This window comes from Jaculus jaculus, chromosome 7, assembly GCF_020740685.1.
Source record: "Jaculus jaculus isolate mJacJac1 chromosome 7, mJacJac1.mat.Y.cur, whole genome shotgun sequence".
NCBI classification, from domain to species: Eukaryota; Metazoa; Chordata; class Mammalia; order Rodentia; family Dipodidae; genus Jaculus; species Jaculus jaculus.
Genome location: NC_059108.1, coordinates 143,294,433 through 143,315,429, shown reverse-complemented (window position 1 = coordinate 143,315,429; position 20,997 = coordinate 143,294,433). Strand labels below are relative to the sequence as shown.

The window sequence follows — 20,997 nt, the reverse complement described above, 5'->3', positions numbered from 1 at the left end:
GAAGATGGCTCAACAGTTAAAGTGCTTGCTTGCAAAGTCTGCTGGCCCCAGTTCAATTCCCCAGACAACCACAAAACATTTCTTTATAGCAATAAGCTATCCTGGCACACAAGGTACCCTACAAACATGCGATTTATTTTTTTTGGGGGGGGGTGTTCAAGGTAGGTCTCACTCTAGCCCAGGCTGACCTGGAATTCACTATGCAGTCTCAGGGTGTTGAACTCATAGTGATCCTCCTACCTCTGCCTCCCAAGTGCTGTGATTAAAGGCATGCCCTACCATGCCTGGCTACAAATAATTTTTTTATCTTTAAAAAATGAAAACAGATAAAAGAAGGTATTAAAAAAAAACCTAACTGCAAGGAAATCTCACAGCAAAGCTAAATTAGGAGGATAAGTTTTTATCCTCTGTTATCTTTTGAAATAAAAATAGCATATGACAACAGAAAGTGGAATGTATACCAATTATCATTTGCTGACTGCAGGATTTCTCAATACTGTAGCCCTTTCATTAAAAATATCTACAAAAGGGCTGGAGAGATGGCTTAGCGGTTAAGCGCTTGCCTGTGAAGCCTAAGGACCCCGGTTCGAGGCTCGGTTCCCCAGGTCCCACGTTAGCCAGATGCACAAGGGGGCGCACGCGTCTGGAGTTCGTTTGCAGAGGCTGGAAGCCCTGGCGAGCCCATTCTCTCTCTCTCCCTCTATCTGTCTTTCTCTCTGTGTCTGTCGGTCTCAAATAAATAAATAAATAAATTTTAAAAAAAAAAAAATATCTACAAAAAAGACAGAAAAGATCTAAAAATACTTGTCTTAAGGGAATGTTAAGAAATTGATTGGGAGCCACGCATGTTGGTATATGTCTTTAATCCCAGCACTCAGGAGACAGAAGTAGGAGGATTGCGTGAGTTCGAGGCCACTCTGAGACTACAAAGTGAATTCCAGATCAGCCTGGGCTATAGTGAGACCTTGCCTTGAAAACAAACAAACAAACAAAAAGATTGGGGAGATGGCTCAGTGGGTGAAGTGTCCTCTTAGCATACATGTAAAATGCCAGGCATGATGGCACATACCTGTAATCTTAGAGTTAAGGAGGCAGAGACAGAGAATCCTTGGTGCTCATAGGCTTGTCCAGACAAACTGGTGAAGTTTGGGTTCAGTCAAGACCCTGTCTCACAAAACTAAGGTAAAGAAGTGAAAGAAGACTCCTGCTGTTGACCTCTGGCTTGTACATGCATGTGCATGCACGTGGACACACACTTGCACAAATATGTGCATCCACAGGCAAAAGAATATGCATACACGCACACACACCTCACATACATGCAATAAGTAATTTTTTTTAAATTTTATTTATTTATTTGAGAGCAACAGACACAGAGAGAAAGACAGATAGAGGGAGAGAGAGAGAATGGGTGCGCCAGGGCTTCCAGCCTCTGTAAACGAACTCCAGACATGTGCGCCCCCTTGTGCATCTGGCTAACATGGGACCTGGGGAACCGAGCCTCGAACCGGGGTCCTTAGGCTTCACAGGCAAGTGCTTAACTGCTAAGCCATCTCTCCAGCCCCAATAAGTAATTTTTTTAAGTTGATTGGGGACTGGGCTCAGCAGTTATAAGTGCTTCCAACCAGCCCAGGTTCAATTCGCCAGTACTCATGTAAGGCCAGATACAAAGTGGCACATGTGTTTGGAGTTTGTTTGCAGCAGCAAGAGTCCCCCCCCACTTTCAAATAAATAAATATTTAAAAGTAAAAGTTGATTGGCATCGATAGTCTAAAGCCCTTTACTTTGGGGAGAAGTTTAAAGATCTATAATTATGTCAATATGATGGCTAACACCTGTAATCCTCGCACTTGGAAGACTGAGGTAGGAGGATCGTTGTAAGTCCAATGCCAGTTTTGCTTACAGAATGAGTTCTAGGTCAGCCTGGGCTAATATGAGACCCTGCCTTAAAGATAAAGAAAAAGAGGGCTGGAGGGGTAGCTTAGCAGTTAAGGCACTTGCTTGCAAAGGCAAAGGACTCAGGTTCAATTCCCCAGGACCCACAAAAGCCAGATGCACAAAAGGGCACATGCATCTGGAGTTCATTTGCAGTGGCTACAGCCATGGTACATCCATTCTCTCTCTCTGTCTCTCAAATAAATAAATAAATAAATAAATAAATAAATAAATATATTTTTAAAAAAGAAAACTGGTCAACCAACACTTGGGAGGCATAGGTAGGAGGATCCCCATGAGTTCGAGGCCACCCTGAGATTACATAGTGAAGTTCAGGTCAGCCTGAGCTAGAGTGAAACCCTACCTCAAAAAAACAAAAATGAAAACATAAAAATAAATAAATAAATAAATAAATAAAATAAAGAAAAAGAGAGAAAAAAATTCTACAACATCAAATAAAATTTAGTCCCATCATGTCAGATCAGTTGTGAGGAAGCCCTTTTTCTAAAATGAAGAATTGGTCTCTCTGTGTTTAAAGAGAGATGACTCAATGGTTAAAGGCACTTGCATACAAACCCTGAAGGCCTGGGTTAAATTCCCCAGTGCCCACATAAAGCCAGATGCACTAACTGGCACATGCATCTGGAGTTTGTTTGCATTGGCAGGAAGCCCTGGTGCTCCCATGCTCTTTCTTTCCTCTCTCACCCTCTTTCTCAAATAAATAGACAAATAAATAAATTAATAATATGAAGAAAACTGTTCTATCAGAAAGTCCATTCTCATTGCAACCAGAGCTTCAAATGCTCTCTTGCTGAAGAGGCTTAAGAGCTGGTCCCTGGATCTATGTTCTATACCCCAATAATAATCTCAGCATAGCCCATTCCCTTACCTTTAAACGAGGGCCCATGTTCTGGGAACCAAGTTATCCACCAATGCAGATGATTTTGGCGTCCTTTCACTTCTCTTCCAACTTTCACATGAAGAAAAAAGCCAAAAAGTCACCGGAAACGGTCTTTCCATCAGACTTTCACTGAGGGTAGGTCCCAGTAAACAGAGTCAGTGTTTGTGCATTGAACTGGATGAATTCCAGGATGAAAAATATACAGGCCAAAGCATGTCATTCCTGGACTTCTCTAGTGCAAAGTGCCATCGATTGCTGAAAGATGTATCTGTCCTGGTGTCTCAAGATCCTACCCTATAATAATAATTTTAAAAAAGTAAATGTGATTAAGTTTCTGTTTCTAAAAAGGACTCCCCTCCCCCCAAAAGATCAAAGGACATAGGACAGTGGGTATTCTAACCAAAAGCTGGTAAATTCTGAGCAAGCATTCCAAATGGAACATCCGTAGTTTTGAAGCCACGTCAACTCCACAAGGGTCCACTGGGGACCCCACTGCCTACAAGTATGCCACTCCCCAGATGGATATCCCACCACACCAGGTTCCTCCAGCCCTTCAGCAGAGGTAAAGAAGGTATCGATTGAGAGGGTGACACTCATCTCAACTTCGTGCCTACTTTCAGCTTAATGGGGCTACAGCACAGGGCCTGCAAACCCCATGAAGGGAAAGAACAGAGTACAGGCTCAGCCAGCTGGTGGAGGGCCATGCGTGCCTCGAAAAAGACCCCAAACTCGAATCTGCTGGAAGGGAGAGCCAGGAGGACTTCATAACCTAAGCCATCAGTTTGTGTAATCTGCTTCCTTCCCATATAAACATTTCCAAGACATGGTTAAACAAGGTTGACGCTACTGCAAAACCTGTAAATCTGGCCAGGTGTGGTAGTACATGCCTGAAATTCCAGCAGCTGGGAGGCTAAAGCAGGAGGATCATGAACTCAAGGCCAGCCTAGGTCATACTGCATGACTCAAAAAAGGAAAAAGAAAAGGAAGGAAAAAAGAAAAAGAAAAGAAAGAAGGCCCTGTAAAATCTGCTACTACAAGTAGGAATGGGGGGGCTTGATAAATCTATGAACTCTCAAAGTTACCAAGTGAAATCAGTCTGTTATTTTCAGATAACCAAGAACCAAATGTAGCAGAAAAGGTGTTCATAGCTATATATACATAAAACAAGTGAATGGTAAAAAGAGACTACTAATCAGTAAATGGGAAAATACAGGTCTTACCACATAGTATAAACTACTGTCAGTGTTGCCTAACTTATAACCCCAAGACACAGATGGAGTTATCCTTGCTTTACATACTGGGACATAAAGAGAGTAAGGCGCATTCTCAAGATTATACACAAGAAGAGTAAAGGGGCTGGGAAGATGGCTCAGGGTTAAAGGCACTTGTTTGCAAAGCCTGAGGCCCGGGTTCAATCCCCAAACTGCTCATGTAAGCCACACAGTAAAAACAATGCAAATGTCTTCATGTTCATTTGCAAAGACAAGAGGCCCTAACACACCTATACCCACATACAAATAAATAAAAACGTTTTTTAAAAGAAAAGAAAAAAAAGTAGCTAAATTGAGTCAAATCCAGACAGCCTGGATTCAGAATCCATTCATTTAATAATTACTCTCCTGTCTTTCTGCGAAGGGAAACCAAGGAAGAAAACACAAAATGCTAAATGCATGAGTGAAGGCCAGCAGATCAAACAAGTTGGCAGACTTTTATAATTAAAAATAAATTAAGTAGCTGGGCGTGGTGGCACACGCCTTTCATCCCAGCATTCAGGAGGCAGAGGTAGGAGAATTGCTGTGAGTTCGAGGCCACCCTGAGGCTCCATAGTGAGTTCCAGGTCAGCCTGGGCTAGAGTGAGACCCTACCTCGAAAAACCAAAAAAAATAAAAAATTAATTAAGTATATGCATGTTATTTTAATACAGGGTGATAGACTTGCCGAGTACATGAGCCAAAACCTAGGTCAACTAGCAATTAGAACCAGTTTAAAGAATCCACAAGGAAGGCAATAGTTATGTAAACTATGAAAGAGCCCCAGAATAGAATGTTATATGAAGATTTAAAAATGACACTTTTCAGGAACAAACACAATGAACACAGAAATGCTCACAAACAGCATATTAAAGAAAAAATAAGCGCACAAAACTGTTTACACAATACAAACTATACATTATAAAGACCGCAAGAAAAAAACAAAAATGTTAATAGTGCCCACCCCTTGATATATATAATTACAAATAAATTTCATATTCCACATGTACCTGTTTGTTCTGTTTTGTTAGTACATGCATATGCGTGCACACACAGGCCAGATAACAATCTCAGGTGTGGTTCCTCGCCAAATAGGCTAGACTGGCTGGCAGTGAGCCTCAGGGATACATCTCATCTGTCTCTATCTCCCTTGCTATAAACTTGTGCTTGGTTATTTTTTGTTTTGTTTTCATGTGGGTTCTAGGAAACAAACTCAGGTAGCCCAGACTGGCCTTAAATAGCTACAGATATCCTTGAACTTCTGATCTTCCTATCTGAACCTCTTAAGTACTAGGAGCACAAATATGTACCACTTTGTCTACTTGTTTGCCAATTTGAGAGGTGTGTGTGTATTTTTAAATTGTTGAGGCAGGACATCACTTTGACCCAGGCTAACATGGAACTCACTCTGTAGCCCAGGCTGGTCTCAAATGCATAGAAGTCTTTCTGTCTCAGCCTCCCCAGTGCTGGGATTATAGGAGTAAACTACTATGCCCAACTTATTGTTTGCCAAAATATTAATAATACAAAGACATCTGAAAAGTTTATATTTCTGGAGTACATATTCAAATAAATAAAAATATTTTAATAAATTATGTTTTCTAAGCTGGGCATGGTGGCGCATGCCTTTAATCCCAGCACTCAGGTGGCAAAGGAAGGAGGATCGCCATGAGTTTGAGGCCACCCTGAGACCACATAGTTAATTCCAAGTCAGCCTAGACCAGAGTGAGACCCTACCTCGGAAAAAAAAAAAAACAAACATGGGCTGGAGAGATGGCTTAATGGTTAAGGCACATGCCTGCCAAGGATCCAGGTTCAATTCTCCAGGTCCCATGTAAGCCAGATGCACAAGGAGGACACACACATCTGGAGTTCATTTGCAGAGGCTGGAGGCCCTGGAGCACCCATTCTCTCTCTCCTTTCCTCCCTTTCAAATAAATAAATAAAATTTTTAAAATTCTAAGAAATAAGGTATATCAATAGATACTTTGAATTATTAGTTTATAATTATACTGTCTTATAAATTAATTCATTTCTTATTAAGTTATGAACATAGTAGGTAAACAGCACATGGTGGTACCATCCTTACCCTCATCCCTGCTCCCCCCCTGGCCCTCCTGCTTGGGGATGCCGCTTATCCCCATGGGGATTATGGGCCCTGCATTGTAGCAGTAGCCATCAGTTATGGGGAAGAGGCAATGTCTCTGTCTTTCTCAGGCTGGCCTGGGAACTCACAATGACCCTCCCATCTCTGCCTTGGCAGAGTGCTACGATTAAAGGCATGTGCCACCACGCCCAGCTAAGCTTATATTCTTAAAATATTTATACAGTTGTATATTTCTGCTGTCTTGGTTCAGCCAAGTTATAAGATTTTAATTTATACTCTTCCCTCATCAGTCAGTCCCTCCAGTGTTTTAAGCATTCCTGTGGGTCTCCTGTGAACTCCCTCCAAGAGGTCGCCAGCACTCTGGTAACGAGGTGCCTCCAACTAACTACAGTCTTCCAGGAACAGCCCAGTCAGTCAGAACAAGATAAGCTTACCCTCCTCTGTTCCATGACATGATACTCCTGAGTAGACAATCTCCCAAATCACAGAAAGCTGATAAGCATGTTAGCCCTGTGACTCTGCCCCATGCTTCCCAGATTTGGGCACTTGGGTATGCAAAATATGCCAGAAGCCAGAGGACAAATGATGTATGCTCCTACAACATCTTTCTTACTAAAAAGTATGAAATGGAGAAAAACAGAATATGGGGTGCAGAGATGGCTTAGTGGTTAAGGCACTTGCCTGCAAAGCCAAAGGACTTCAGTTCAATTCCCCAGGACCCATGTAAGCCAGATGCACAGAGTGATGCATGTGTCTAGAGTTCATCTGCAGTGACTGCAGGCCATTCTCTCTTCCTATCCCTCAAATAAATAAAAAAGAAAATAGAAGGCTGGGGAAATGGCTTAGTGGTTAAGGTGTTTCCCTTGGAAGCCTAAGGACCCCAGTTTGACTGACTGGGACCCACGTAAGCCAGATGCCCAAGGGGGAGCATGTGTCTGAAGTTCATTTGCAGTGGCTAGAGGCCCTGACATACCCATTCTCTCTTTCTCTCTGCCTCTTCCCCTCCCCCTCTCTCAAATAAATAAATAAATAAAATATTTTTAACAAAGAAAATAGAATGTAATAGTTCCTTGAATTTCTAAAGTTAAAGCATGGATATGGTTAAAATATTCAAAGACAAAGGGCTCCTTGGGACTCTGTTGATAGCCTCCATCCATATCCTTTAGTCTGAAAAATACAGCTCTTGTCTATCATCCATTATCACATTTGTTCACATTTGAAATATCACTTTGCTGTTTTCTCATTCCTAAATGCCTACATTTTCTCACTGGCTAAAATCTTCTAAAACCCTATGAAGCATTTGACCCTGTAATTTGCTGACAACTACCATCCCAAGGTTCCTCATTACTCTCCTCTAGTACACATTTCTTGAGCATTTGCAACACATCATACTGTATGCTAATGGTTAGAGGCTAAAGTCTTAAGGCATAAGCATAAGGAAAACAAAGACAGATTTTGCTTGCTTGTTTTCTGTGCTGGGAGTCAAAGTCAAGGCCTTGTACATGCTAACCCAAGTGCTTTACCATGGAAGTATATGCCTGGTTTTTTTTTTTGTTTGTTTGTTTTTGTTTTTTGTTTTTTTTTTTTGTTTGCTTCTTGGTTTGTTTTTGTTTGATCTGTTTTGTTTTCAAGGTAGGATTTCGCTCTAGCCCAGGCTGACCTGGAATTCACTATGTAGTCTCAGGGTGGCCTCGAACTCATGGTGACCCTACCTCTACCACCCAAGTGTTAGGATTCAAGGCATGAGCCACCACGCCCGGCTTTGTTTGATTTTTGTTTTTTCTCTAGTCTAGGCTGACCTAGAATTCACTCTGTAGCTCCAACTCTTTTCTTGTCTTGTTTTATTGTTTTTTTTTTCTTTTTTTTTTTTTTTTTGAGACTTTGCTTACTATATAACTCAGGCTGTTCTTGAACTCTATATAGCTATGGCTGACCTTAAACTTGCTTTGCTGCCCAAGCAAGACAGGGCACTTTGTTAAACTTGATGTGCTTGATCTAACATGCGAGGTGAACAGCACAATGTGTTAAGTGCCACAACAGAGGAATAAACAAAGAATGGACAGAAAAGGAGGGAGAGGCAAATTTGCCTTGGAAGAATAAAGACATCTTCACAATAGACGTAATGCAGCTGAATACTTAAGAATAAGTAATCAGGGCTGGAAAGATGGTTTAGCGGTTAAGTGCTTGCCTGTGAAGCCTAAGGACCTCTGTTCAAGGCTCAATTCCCCAGGACCCATGTAAGCCAGATGCACAAGGGGCCGCATGCATCCAGAGTTCAACTGCAGTGGCTGGAGGCTCTGGCGCGCCCATTCTCTCTTTCTCTCTATCTGCCTCTTTCTCTCTGTATGTCACTCTCAAATAAATAAATAAAACAAAAAAAATTAAAAAAAGAATAAGAAATCACTTACAAAGGATGGGGGGAGACCTAATATTCTAGGGGTAGGGAAAACACCAGGTCAAAAGAGTAGTGGTGAAAACTGTCAACAAACTGGTTTTTTTTTTTAATATTTATTTATTAGGCCAGGCATCTGGCTCTACATGGGTGCTGGTGAATCAAACCCTGGTTGTTAGGCTTTGCAGGCAAGAGCCTTAACTGCTGAGCCATCTCTCTAGCCCTTTGTATCCTATTTTTGCCTAACTCAAAGTCATAAAGACTTTTTCCTATTTTCTTCTAAAGTTGATTGAAGTTTCACAAAAGAAAAATCTCTCATCAAAAATTTTAACAAGACTTTATTAAACCCCACACATTCCATCTATCACGTAATTCAGTTTCATTATGCTCTTCTTTCTTTCAAATTCAACTTCCCACACTTCTAACTATTATTTAAATTATAGTCTATTTCTGAACCTGGAAAGGCTTTTGTCTTTTAACAGATTTTTCCCCATTTCACCTAATAACTAGCAACCTAAATTTAGCCAAAGTTTTAGTCCCTGAATTTTCTTCAAATTAACCTAAAACTTCTGTACCCTAAAACTGGTTCTGAGCACTAAATCCAAAGCATGAATGTTAGGATCCAGCCAGGAGCAATTAACTACAGGTATTAAAGAGACGCTTTTGGGGACTGGAGAGATGGCTCAGCAGTTAAAGGCACTTGCTTGCAAAGCCTGATGGCCCTGGCCCAGCATCTGATTCCCCAGTAACCAAAGAAATCCAGATGCACAAAGTGGCATATGCATCTGGAATTAATTTGCAGTTGCAAGAGGCCATGGCATACTCATTCTCTCTCTCCCCCCCCACTCACTATATTTGCAAATACATAATAATTTTTTAAAGATTTTAAAGGATGCTTTTATAAGATCATTCTCACCATGTTACATCATTTTTATCTATGGGTAGAATAGAGAAAGCTGATTTGTCACTAGCTGGTTATATTAAAATTTATGTTTGAGCCAGGCATAGTGGCACACGCCTTTAATCCCAGCACTTGGGAGGCAGAGGTACAAGGATTGATTGCCTTGAGTTTGAAGCCACCCTAAGACTACAGAGTGAATTCCAGGTCAGCCTGGACCAGAGTGAGACCCTACCTCAAAAAAAATTTTTTTTTAGGTTTATAATGGTTAAGCTGACCAAGACAAAATTAGTTCTACTTTCCTTATTCAATTTAGATTCTCTCTTTATATCATTCTTTTTAAAACAAGCTACAATTTCTCAGACTTGAAATAAACAGTGCTGGAGAGATGGCTTTTCAGTTAAGGAGCTTGCCTGTGAAGCCTAAAGACCCAGATTTGATTCCCTAGTACCCACATAAACTAGCGGCAAAGTGATGTAAGCATCCGGAGTTAATCTGCACTGGCTGGAAGCCCTGATGTGACCATTCTGTCTGTCTCTGCTTGCAAATAAAAATATTCTTTAAAAAAAGATTTGTTTTAAACTGGGCGTGGTGGCACATGCCTTTAATCCCAGCACTTGTGAGAGGCAGAGGTAGGAGGATCGCCATGACTTCAAGGCCTCCCTGAGAATACATAGTGAATTCCAGGTCAGTCTGGGCTAGAGCGAGACTCTACTTCAAAAAAAAAAAGAGATTTGTTTTTAAAAGTTGCTCAGCTGGCCTGGTGTGATGGTGCACACTTTTAATCTCAGCACTTGGGAAGGAGAGGTAGGAGGGTTGCTGTGAGCTCAAGGCCAGCCTGAGACTACATAGTGAGATCCAGGTCAACCTCAGCTGGAGTGAAACACCTATCATAAAAAAGCAGTTCAGTCCAGCCTGAAATTCACTATATAGCTCAGACCGGTCTGCAACTCACTGTATAATCCAGGCTGGTCTCAAAATTCCAATCCTCTTGTCTCAGCCTCCCAAATGCAAAGATTCTAGGCATGCCCCACTTTGAGGGGCCTGGCTTTTTGTTGTTTGTTTTAAACTGGGTCACATATAGCCCAGGCTGGCATCAAACTCACCTTGTAGCCAAGGCAGACCTTGACCTCCTGATCCTGCTTCACCTGCCAAGTGATACATTACAGGCACCACCCCCACGCCCAGCTGGAAATATTATTTTTTCATATCAGCAACTGTCATAATAGAGGTGTGTAACCCCTGCAGCAATCAGACTAGCAGGCAGTCTTCTAAACTAAGAACAAATTTTTGGTTGTTTTAAAACTCGTTAATAGCAGTGGGGCAAAGGGCACTTGGGAAATGGCTCAGCAGATAAGAGCACTTGCCATGCAAGTGTGAGAGCCTGAGACTCGCCCATTCCCCAGCACCCACAGATAACACCGGGCATGGCCTCCTGTATTGTATACCCTTGGCTAAAGATTGGTCTTCCTCTATTCGGGGAAGGCTGTCCTCTTCTGACCAAGTAGGAAGGCACACACAGGGAGGGAGGAAGAGGACATCACCTCGCCAGCCAGTTGAGAAAAAACATCATAGCTGGTGATCAATGGGGGGTGACATGTGTCACAGCCTGGTTGCCTTCACATCTACACATCTATCTTGGATTTTTTTTCTTCAGTCCTCTGGGTTTCTGAATTATTATTTTTTTTCCCAAGATAGGGTCTCACTCTAGTCCAGGCTGACCTGGAACTCACTATGTAGTCTCGGGGTGGCCTCGAACTCACAGCCATCCTCCTACCTCTGCCTCTTGAGTGCTGGGATTAAAGGCACGTGCCACCACGCACGGATTCATCTTGGATTTTTGAGACAGTCTCATGAGCCCAGGCGAGCCCCAAACTTACTATGTAGCTGAGTATGCCTCTACCTGGGATTACAGGTGTGCTACCACATCTTTTTGTTTACGTGCTAGAGATCAAACCCTAAATCTCCTGCATGCTAGGCAAGCACTCTACAAAATAAATATTTCCTGTGGTGGTTTGATTCAGGTGTTCCCCATAAACTCAAGTGTTCGGAATGCTAGGTCCCCAGCTGATGGAGATTTGGGAATTAAAACCTCCTGGAGGCAGTGCATTGTTGGGGGCCGGCTTATGGGTGCTACAGCTGGCTTCCTCTTGCCAGGGTATGGCACACTCTCCTGTTGCTATTGCCCACCTGATGTTAGCCAGAAGGTGATGTCCACCCTCTGCTTGTGCCATCATCTTCCCTGCCATTATGGGGCTTCCCCTCAAGTCTGTAAGTCAAAATAAACCCTTTTTTCCCCCACAAGCTGTTCTTGGTCAGGTGTTTTCTGCCAGTAATGCGAACCTGACTGCAACACCTCCACAGCCCACAACTGGTTTCTTGAATTCAAATTTCATTCTACTTTTAACAGCTGATGGTTACAGTACTTTGCCAGTTAGCAGGGTTCCAGGTAACCAGTACTGAACCATTTCCAAAGGCAGAACAACGGACAGCAACTGCCAGTGACTAAGCATGCAATAAGTTTGCCCATTCTTGTTCCTTAAATCTGTTAGGGTTACTTTTAGGTTTTCTTTCTTTATTTATTTATTTTTTATTTTTTTGGTGTTTTTTCAGTAGGCTCTTGCTCTAGCCCAGGCTGACCTGGAATTCACTATGTAGCCTCAGGCTGGCCTCAAACTCAAGGCAATCCTCCGACCTCTGCCTCTGGGGTGCTGGGATTAAAGGCGTGTGCTAGGCCTGTTAGTTTTGGATTAAGATAAGGTCTCACTATGTAGGCCAGACCAGCCTCCAATTCCCAATCCTCTAGTTTGGCACTCCCAAATGCTAAGATTATATGCCTGCAATGCAATGCCTAGAGTTAGAACTTTCATGTCTGCTGGTCTCTTCTTTCAACACGGCATCTGGTGCACATGCTGCTGAAACAGTCTTTTGGAGATATGTTCAGCTCAGAAAGATTAAGGATTTTCAACATTTCTGGAGATGACAGTGTGGCATCTAAACAACTTAAATTTGACAGTTTTAAAAAAGGAAAAGATTAGCTTCAGTTTGCTTCTTCTAATCTGATGCTCTCTCTGTGCAGAATGGGCTCCTCTGTGCTGACAGTTAGGATGGGGCTTCATGCTCACTCACATCCCATGCAGCTTTTATGCTTAGGTGACCCTGAGCTACTGGATTTTGGCTATAACAGAATGATTTTAAACTAATTCTCTGAATCTGACAAGCCGTCTCCCTCAATAAGTCTAGGAAGTTGTTATTTCATTAACTGTGCATGAAATGGCAGGCAAACCGCCAAATATGCAGCCCAGTGGAGAAGAACTGCACTTGCTACACATATACTTAAAAGTCAACCAAACTCCTGCCTCTGTTTTGACCTAATAGTTCCAATTCTACTCTTACATTCCGCTCCCTTTCATTTACTTTTATTTACTTTTTGTTTTGTTTTGTTGGTTTTTTCAGTAAGGCCTCACTCTAGCCTGGGCTGACCTGGAATTCACTATGTAGTCTCAGGCTGGCTTGGAACTCACAGTAATCCTCCTACCTAAGCGTCCTGAGTACTGGAATTAAAGGTGTGTACCTTCATGCCTGGCAGAGAGAGAATTGGTGTGCCAAGGCCTCTACCCCCTGTAAATGAAATCCAGATGCATGTGCCATTTTGTGCATCTGGCTTTATGTAGGTACTGGGTAATCAAGCTCAGATCATTAGGCTTTGCAGGCAAACACCTTAACCACTGAGCCATCTCCCCAGCCCTTCCCCCCACCCCCCAGGGTGACGATGACCCAATCCAGGGCCTAGTGCTTGCTACACATGTGCTCATCCACTGAGCTAAATCCCCCACGCCCCTTCTCTTATCTTTAAGGAAAATTACTTATATAATGGAAAGAAAGAACAGTATGTTTTTTGAGCCAGGGTCTCATGTAGGCCATGTTGGCCTCAAACTCACAATGTAGCTGAAGATGACCATGAACTTCTAATCCTGCCTCCACTTCACAATTGCTAGGATTACAGGTTTGTACCATCATCCCAGATTGACTTGAAGGAAAGACTAAATACTTACATGATCAAAACAAAATTCTAAAAAAAAATTTTTTTTTTTAATTTTTTGCTGGGCATGGTGGTGCATGCCTTAATCTCAGCACTTGGGAGGGAGAGGTAAGTGTAATTCTGTGAGTCTGAGGCCTGCCTGAGACTACACAGCCTTTATAAGAGCAAGACCCTACCTTGAAAAAGAAAAATTCTTGGAGCTGAGAAGACAGCTCTTCCAGCAAACTACTTGCCTCATAACCATGATGAGCTGGATCCCCAGTACCTACATAAATGCCAGGCCTGTCAGCACACACAGGTAATCCCAGTGCTGGGGAGGGGGAGACAGGAGGGTGCCTGGAGCTCCTTGTCCAGCCAGATTAGCCTAATTGGTGAAATGCAGACCAATCAGAGACCCTGTCTCAAAAAGAAGTGGATGGCATTCCTGAGGATCAACAGCTTAAATTGCTCGCCTAACATCAAGGATTTACTAATTTCTGTCAGGCATGGTGGTGCATGCCTGTAATCCAGCAACACTTGGGAGGCAGAGGTAGGAGGATTACTGAGAGTTCGAGACCACGCTGAGACTACATAGTGAATTACAGGTCAGCCTGAGCTAGAGTGAGACCCTACCTTGAAAACAAAACAAAACAAAACAAAAAAGATTTTCTAATTTCTTCAAATGTGTATTAGGAGCCAGGCATAGTGGCTCACACCTGTAATCCTATTGTTTAAGAGACTGAGACAGGAGGATGGTGGTATTGAAACTAACCTGGTTAACACTGCAAGTTCTACTCCAGTCAGGCCTTCATACCAAGACATCTCAACAACAACAAAACGTGCATTAAGAACCTATCACAAAGCCAGGTGTGGTAGCACACTCAGGAGGCAGAGGTAGGAGGATTGCTGTGAGTTCAAGGCCACCCTGAGACCTCACAGTGAAGTCCAGGTCAGCCTGAGCTAGAGTGAGACTCTACCTCAAAAAACAAAAAAAAGAACCTATCGCATGCCACACAATATTTTGGACCTCCAGGTTTCCAAAATGAGTTAGACAGTCCTAGACACTTAAGAACATAGAGTGGGCTGAAGAGATGGCTTAGCAGCTAAAGCACTTGCCTGCAAAGCCAAAGGACCCAGGTTTGATTCCTTAGTACCCATGTAAGGTCAGATGCTAAAGGTGGTGCATGTGTTTGGTGTTCATTTGCAATGGCTGGAGACCCTGGTGTGCCCATTGTATTTCTCACTAATAAATAAATATAATAGTTTTTTAAACAACAGTTTAACAAAGAAGTCAAACAAAGTAAATAGTTATAATATCTAATGGCATAGAGTTAAGGAAATGAGGTGTGCATACAATATTACTAGCAGCCAGGATGGCCACCTTAATTGGAATTAATTCTTAGCTTTCTAGGAAACATATGAGATGTTTGTTCCTCAGAGTAAAGCCAACTTTCCAAGTTGCCAGTGCTTTAGAAATGAAGGTCCTCTAGGTAGAATTATTTATTCTCACGGTCAATGATTTTCACTCTTCAGCACTGGTCAGAGAGAATAACTGGGCCATATACACGTGCATGTGCCACCTTTAATCCCAGCACTTGGGAGGCAGAGGTAGGAAGATCACCATGAGTACGAGGCCACCTTGAGACTACATAGTGAATTCCAGGTTAGCCTGGGCTAGAGTGAGACTCTACCTTGAAAAAAAAAAAAGTCCTGTCCTTTACCCATATAATGCTCAACTTGTTCGAATATTACTGTTCCTTTTTTTTCTGTTCAATAAAAATACCAATGATGGGCTAGAAAGATGACTTAGTGGTTAAGGTGTTTGCCTGCAAAGCCAAAGGATCCCCGGTTCAATTCTCCCACATAAGCCAGACGCACAGGAGGTGCATGCATCTGGTGTTCATTTGCAATGGCTGGATACCATGGTGTGCCCATTCTCTCTCTCATAAACAAAATATATTAAAAAAAAAAAAGAATGAGCTGGGTGCGGTGGTGCACACCTTTAATCCCAAGAGGTAGAGGTAGGAGGATCGCTGTGAGGTTAAGACCACCCACAGACCACATAGTGAATTCCAAGTCAGCATGGGCTAGAGCAAGACCTTACCTTGAAACACACACACACAAAGAAAAGAGAAAAGAAAGGCAAAATAGAACCACCAATGAGTGTCTGTCAGCAGATGCCTCAGCCACAGAAACACCGGAGCAGTGGCGACAGCTGAAGCAGCGGGTTCGCCTCTGTTTAAATGACTCCAAGGTTCAGTTTCTCTTCTTTCAGGTTCTGCTCGAAAAAGCAGCTAGCCTACTCTTGGACAAAAAATAAATAAAAATAAAAAATCTAAGAGTAAGTTTCTACAGTTCCAGGACAGTACCTCAATTGGGCAAGAAACCTCAACTTATTTATTAAAATTACACATAATTCAACTGTAATGTGCAATTCTGGATCAGGTTTTTGAGTTAGAGAAGAACACTGAGTAGAAAATCTTGTGAAATTCAAAAGTCTATAGTCTAATATAGAAGTCTACTAAAAAGTATTATACCAACATTAATTTCTTAGACATGACAGATGTACTGTGGTTATATAAGAGGCAAACAATAGGAAAAGATGGGTGAAAGGTACACAGGAACACTGTACTGCCTTGCAATTTTCCTATGAATTTAAAATTACTATCCCATAATTATTTTTTACTTATATAGTTCTTATTTTGACATTCTCCTTCTTAGGCATTCTGCCTTTCTCCCTAATCACTGTCCCAACTTAAGCAATGCTGAGCTAAAATATCCCATGAAACCTTTCATCTCTCTTCTATACACCATTTGCACAGCCCAGCTGGGTTTCCTTCCATACTAGGACAGGAAAACCTAGATCATACTTGGAAGGTTTTGGCTGTCTTCTATACCAAACAATTTGCCCATATACACCCGGGGCTATCCTTTGAATTTCCTAAAGTGGACAACAGGGAGGTTAAAATAACATGGAATGAATCTTTGTAGAAAATTAATAGATCTGTAGTAACTATTAGCTAATAGTACTATTGCTACACTACCCAAAATGTGTATTTATCTGATCTCTGGCTAGAAAGTAAAGAAATAGAAAATGCAATGAGTGGAATATGACTGTCAGCATTTAGAAACTAATGGGCAGGCTGGAGAAATGGCTTAGCAGTTAAGGCACTCCCCTGCAAAGCCAATGGACCCAGGTTTGATTCCCAGGACCCACGTGAGCCAGATGCACAAGGTAGCACACACTCTGGAGTTCATTTCCAGCAGCTGGAGGCCCAGGCGTGCCCATTCTCTCCCTCGACTTCTCTCTCTCCCCTCCTCCCTCCCTATTAAATTAAATTAATTAAGTTAAATATAGAAACTAATGGGTAAACTGCACTGAAATGAATGCTTTAGCTCTTAGCACACATATATATAAACACATACATACACAAAGTATAAACCACCTCAAAAATCTGAAAACAATACTATACAAAAAAATTAGTGAAGGCAAGCCGGGCATGGTGGTGCACGCCTTTAATCCCAGCACTCGGGAGGCAGAGGTAGGCGGATCACCATGAGTTCGAGGCCACCCTGAGACTCCATAGCGAATTCCAGGTCAGCCTGGGCCAGAGTGAGACCCTACCTCAAAAAAACAAACAACAACAACAAAAATAGTGAAGGCTAAGCATTCATTAATCCTTCAAAGAAAATGGCACAAAGAAAAATCTTTGACATTTAAACCTAAACTAGACAATGGCTAGTCACTTGAAAGGTAAAGTGAGCCGGGCGGTGGTGGTGCATACCTTTAATCCCAGCACTCGGGAGGCACCCTGAGACTACACAGTGAATTCTACGACCTTATCTGAAAAAAACAACAAAAAAAAAAAAAAGAAAGAAGAAGAAAGAAAAAGAAGAAAGAAGAAAGAAGAAGAAGAAGAAGAAAAGAAAAAGAAATCTGGGATCTGGGCTGGAGAAATGGCTCAGCAGTTAAGGCACTTGCCTATAAAGCGTAACAACACAGGTTTGAGTCCCTGATACCCGCATAAAGCCATATGCACAACGTGGCATATGCATTTGGAGTTCATTTGCAGTGGCCAGAGTCCCTGGCGCAACCATTCTCTCTCTCTACTTGCAAATAAATATAATAAAGTTAGAAATCTTTTAATACATAGCCTAGGGCAGAATGGTACCTACAGCACTAATGTACTTCTAAGGTGTCTTATAGACTAATTCAATCTCCAGATTTAGGAAATATGCTGTAATACTAGGCTACTACATTTAGAAGGCAATCAAGTTAAATAAAAACTAATTAATGGCAACAATGTTTGTTACAGAAATAGCAGATGAGGCATAAAGGTAGATGTAAAAATGCAGCTTGAAATGGGAGATAGTATATATAAATTAATTCCATTTCTCTTGATAGCCACCCACAGCTTTCCAGTACTGAAATACAAAATGCTTCTAAAGATTCTTTCATGATCCATAATATTTTGTAAGCAATTTATTATCAACTTAAATCAGTAAGTTAGACCAATCAGGGAAATGGAATGAAACCCAAACCCAATTATGTGTTCAAACCGTAGACCTGAAGCTGTGATACTGATTCTCCAGAACAGAAGAAAAACACACAACTATCCTCCTGACTGATGAACTGAATTGTACCCAAATGTAACTGCTTTCTGCTTCCATCCAATACAATCACACCTCCTCTCTGCCTATCCCCTTCAAAGCATGCTACAGGATATCTGAGTACTTTAGTCTCAAGTTAGAAGAATCTCTCAGTGAGACAAAATTCCAATGTTGCACAAACATTTTCTAAGTATATTCTCATCCCCAAGGGTGCCCCTACACTAACTGAGCTCCCTGTTAAGTATTAACAATCAAGGAAATCATAAAATTCTTGGAAGAGGGCTGGACAGATTGCTTAGCTGTTAAGGCACTTGCCTGCAAAGTCAAAGGACCCAGGTTCAGAGGTCAATATTGGATGTCTTCTTCAATCACCCTCCACTTGTGCTCTTTGAGGCAGGATTTCTCAATGAACCTCAAACTCATTCAATTGGTTAGACTAGCTATGCAGATAGTCCCAAGGATTCCCTATCTCTCCCTGCCCAATGCTGGGACTCAGAGGCACATGCACAACCTGACATTTTACACTGGTGCTGGGGATCTAACTTAGGTCCTCTTTATTCGGGTGGCAAGCACTTTACCTACTGAGCCATTTTGCCAGTATGGTTCTAAGTGGTTTCTAAGATATAAATGGCCAGCTGGGTGTGGTGGCGCACGCCTTTAATCCCAGCACTCGGGAGGTAGAGGCAGGAGGATCGCCGTGAGTTCAAGGCCACCCTGAGACTACAGAGTTAATTCCAGGTCAGCCTGGACCAGAGTGAGACACTACCTCGAAAAACCAAAAAAAAAAAAAAAAAGATATAAATGGCCATATTTACTTTAAAAACTTATTGCCAGGCTGGAAAAGATGGCTCAGCTGTTAAAGGCACTTGTTTGCAAAGCCCGAGTAGGTTCAATTCACCAGAAGCTATGTAAAGCCATATGTACAAAGTGGCACATGCACCTAGAGTTCGTTGCAGTTGGACCCTGGCATGCCCATTCTCCCCTCTCTCTGCAAATAAACAAACAGAAATATTTTTAAAGCCGGGCATGGCGGCACATGCCTTTAATCCCACCACTTGGGAGGCAGAGGCAGTAAGATCGCTGTGAGTTCAAGGCCGCCCTGAGAGTACATAGTGATTTCCAGGTCAGCCTGAGCTAAAGTGAAACCCTACCTCGAAAAACAAAAACAAAAAAATATTTTTTAAACTTATTGCCTAATCACAAACAGGCTCCAGTGGGAAAAAAAAAAAAAGTGTCTGCTGTTCACTCTATCAGTGAATGGCAGCTTGGCAGAAACAAGATGTTCTGCAAAGATTAGGAACTTCCAGTGCAGTAGAGTAGGAGGTACATATAATATCAGTAGATACATCAATAAAACTATTTCAACACCAAAAAGAAAAAAAAACCACAGCCTACAGACACGTGAACTACAAAGCTATGGAAAAGCATGCATACCCAAAAGGGAAAGGAGAAGCACAAAGAACACTAGGTCTACATCGAAATCAATGCAAGAAAATGGGGGCCTGGGAACTTTGTAAGGTGTCAAAACAGTGAAAATATATTTTGATACACACAGCATAACACTTCATAACTCTATCAAAGGTGTTAAGATACACATATGATATAACAAAAACAAAGTTGACATTGTGGTAGGGGACTTCATATATCAAATGACAACTAAGTCTTGATAGCATCCCTGGAAAACAGGTATTACGGATGAAGAAACTAAGGCACAGACGGATTGCCTCATGTAATACAACTTGTAAAAGCAGCAGGCAAACCGTATCCAGTCAAACACTGAAGTTCATTAAGCAATACGCTGTCTTAAAAGTAAAATACCATAATCACTTACAAAAAAAAAAAAACCCTACTAACTTTGACTTCCATACTACACTAGGATGGCATGGCACTGGGCAACAAGAAAAACACAGGCTTTGGTTTCAAACAGACCCAAGTAGATCCCTGAACAGAGTCTAGACCTCAGCTTCAGCCTAGGTAATACGAACGTAACTCAGATACTGTGAAAGTCAAAGAAAGTAAATATAAAGTGCCAAATATTATTAGGTTTACACAGTCCATAAGTCTTACAAGCTGAATGACAAACTGTGTGTGTGCTTATTTAAAAAAAAAATAAAAGGAAAGAAAAAAGAATTGTCCCTGGCTTTCCCCAAACTTTCAAGGGGTTACAAGCTATCTTCTCTCCAAGAGGTTAAGAACAACTAGAGTATACAGAAGGTACTAACATAAAACAGAAAACAACCCAGAAGTTATCTCTTTACATGCTCTCACAAATTCTCGCCTCCCTCCACCCCTGTTTTCACTTAAGGCTTTTATAATACCAATCAATGGTTTCCCAACACATTCCTGCCTCAGAGGCAAGTAGTGACACCATGCAAGCTTGTGAACCAACTTTCTAGAGATCATTTAAGGAAGGCCCTCCTCTCCAGCGCTGCTTCTTCCCCCCCCCCTTCCTTGGCAGGGACCAAAACGTGGGTATCTACCAGGCTGTCACCCATCCGTCTAGTAGCGCGATGCCTCAGGCAGCAGGGAGGACAGAGCCTTCGGGCTAGGCTGTAATGACCGACGCGATGCTCCAGAACCGGAGGATAAAGAGAACAACGTACCAGGATTCCGACAGCCCCAGCCTAGTCCTCCAGCTCGCTCTACGGAACTCTGGCGCGTGCGGGTCGCCTAGAGAGGGGCGTGCGCAGGGAGGTGAGCCGACCTGGGGGCGCTGCGCGGCTCCTAGCAGGAGGAGACGGCGGCGGCGGCGGCGGCATCCAGCACAAGCCCGACCTCAGCCGCTCTTCTCCCTGACAATCCCCACCAGCCGGCCTCTGCCGGGGCTGAGAGCCGGCTCAGAGCTGTTCCGTTTCCCAGAGTGACTTCCGCTTCCGGGCAAT

At 42.3% G+C, this 20,997-nt stretch overlaps 1 protein-coding gene across 2 annotated transcripts in view; it reads right to left on the bottom strand.

Moving 5' to 3' along the window:
- Arel1 (apoptosis resistant E3 ubiquitin protein ligase 1) overlaps positions 1-20,975 on the bottom strand; it is a 52,430-nt gene extending 31,455 nt beyond the window's left edge. For both annotated transcript variants that reach the window (XM_004649408.2, XM_045154126.1), the window contains exons 1-2: positions 20,719-20,975; positions 2,825-3,130 (exon numbers count right to left, since the gene is read on the bottom strand). The gene's annotated coding sequence lies outside the window, so the exon portion shown is untranslated. The remainder of the gene's footprint in view (positions 1-2,824; positions 3,131-20,718) is intronic.
- Positions 20,976-20,997: the final 22 nt, after the last annotated feature.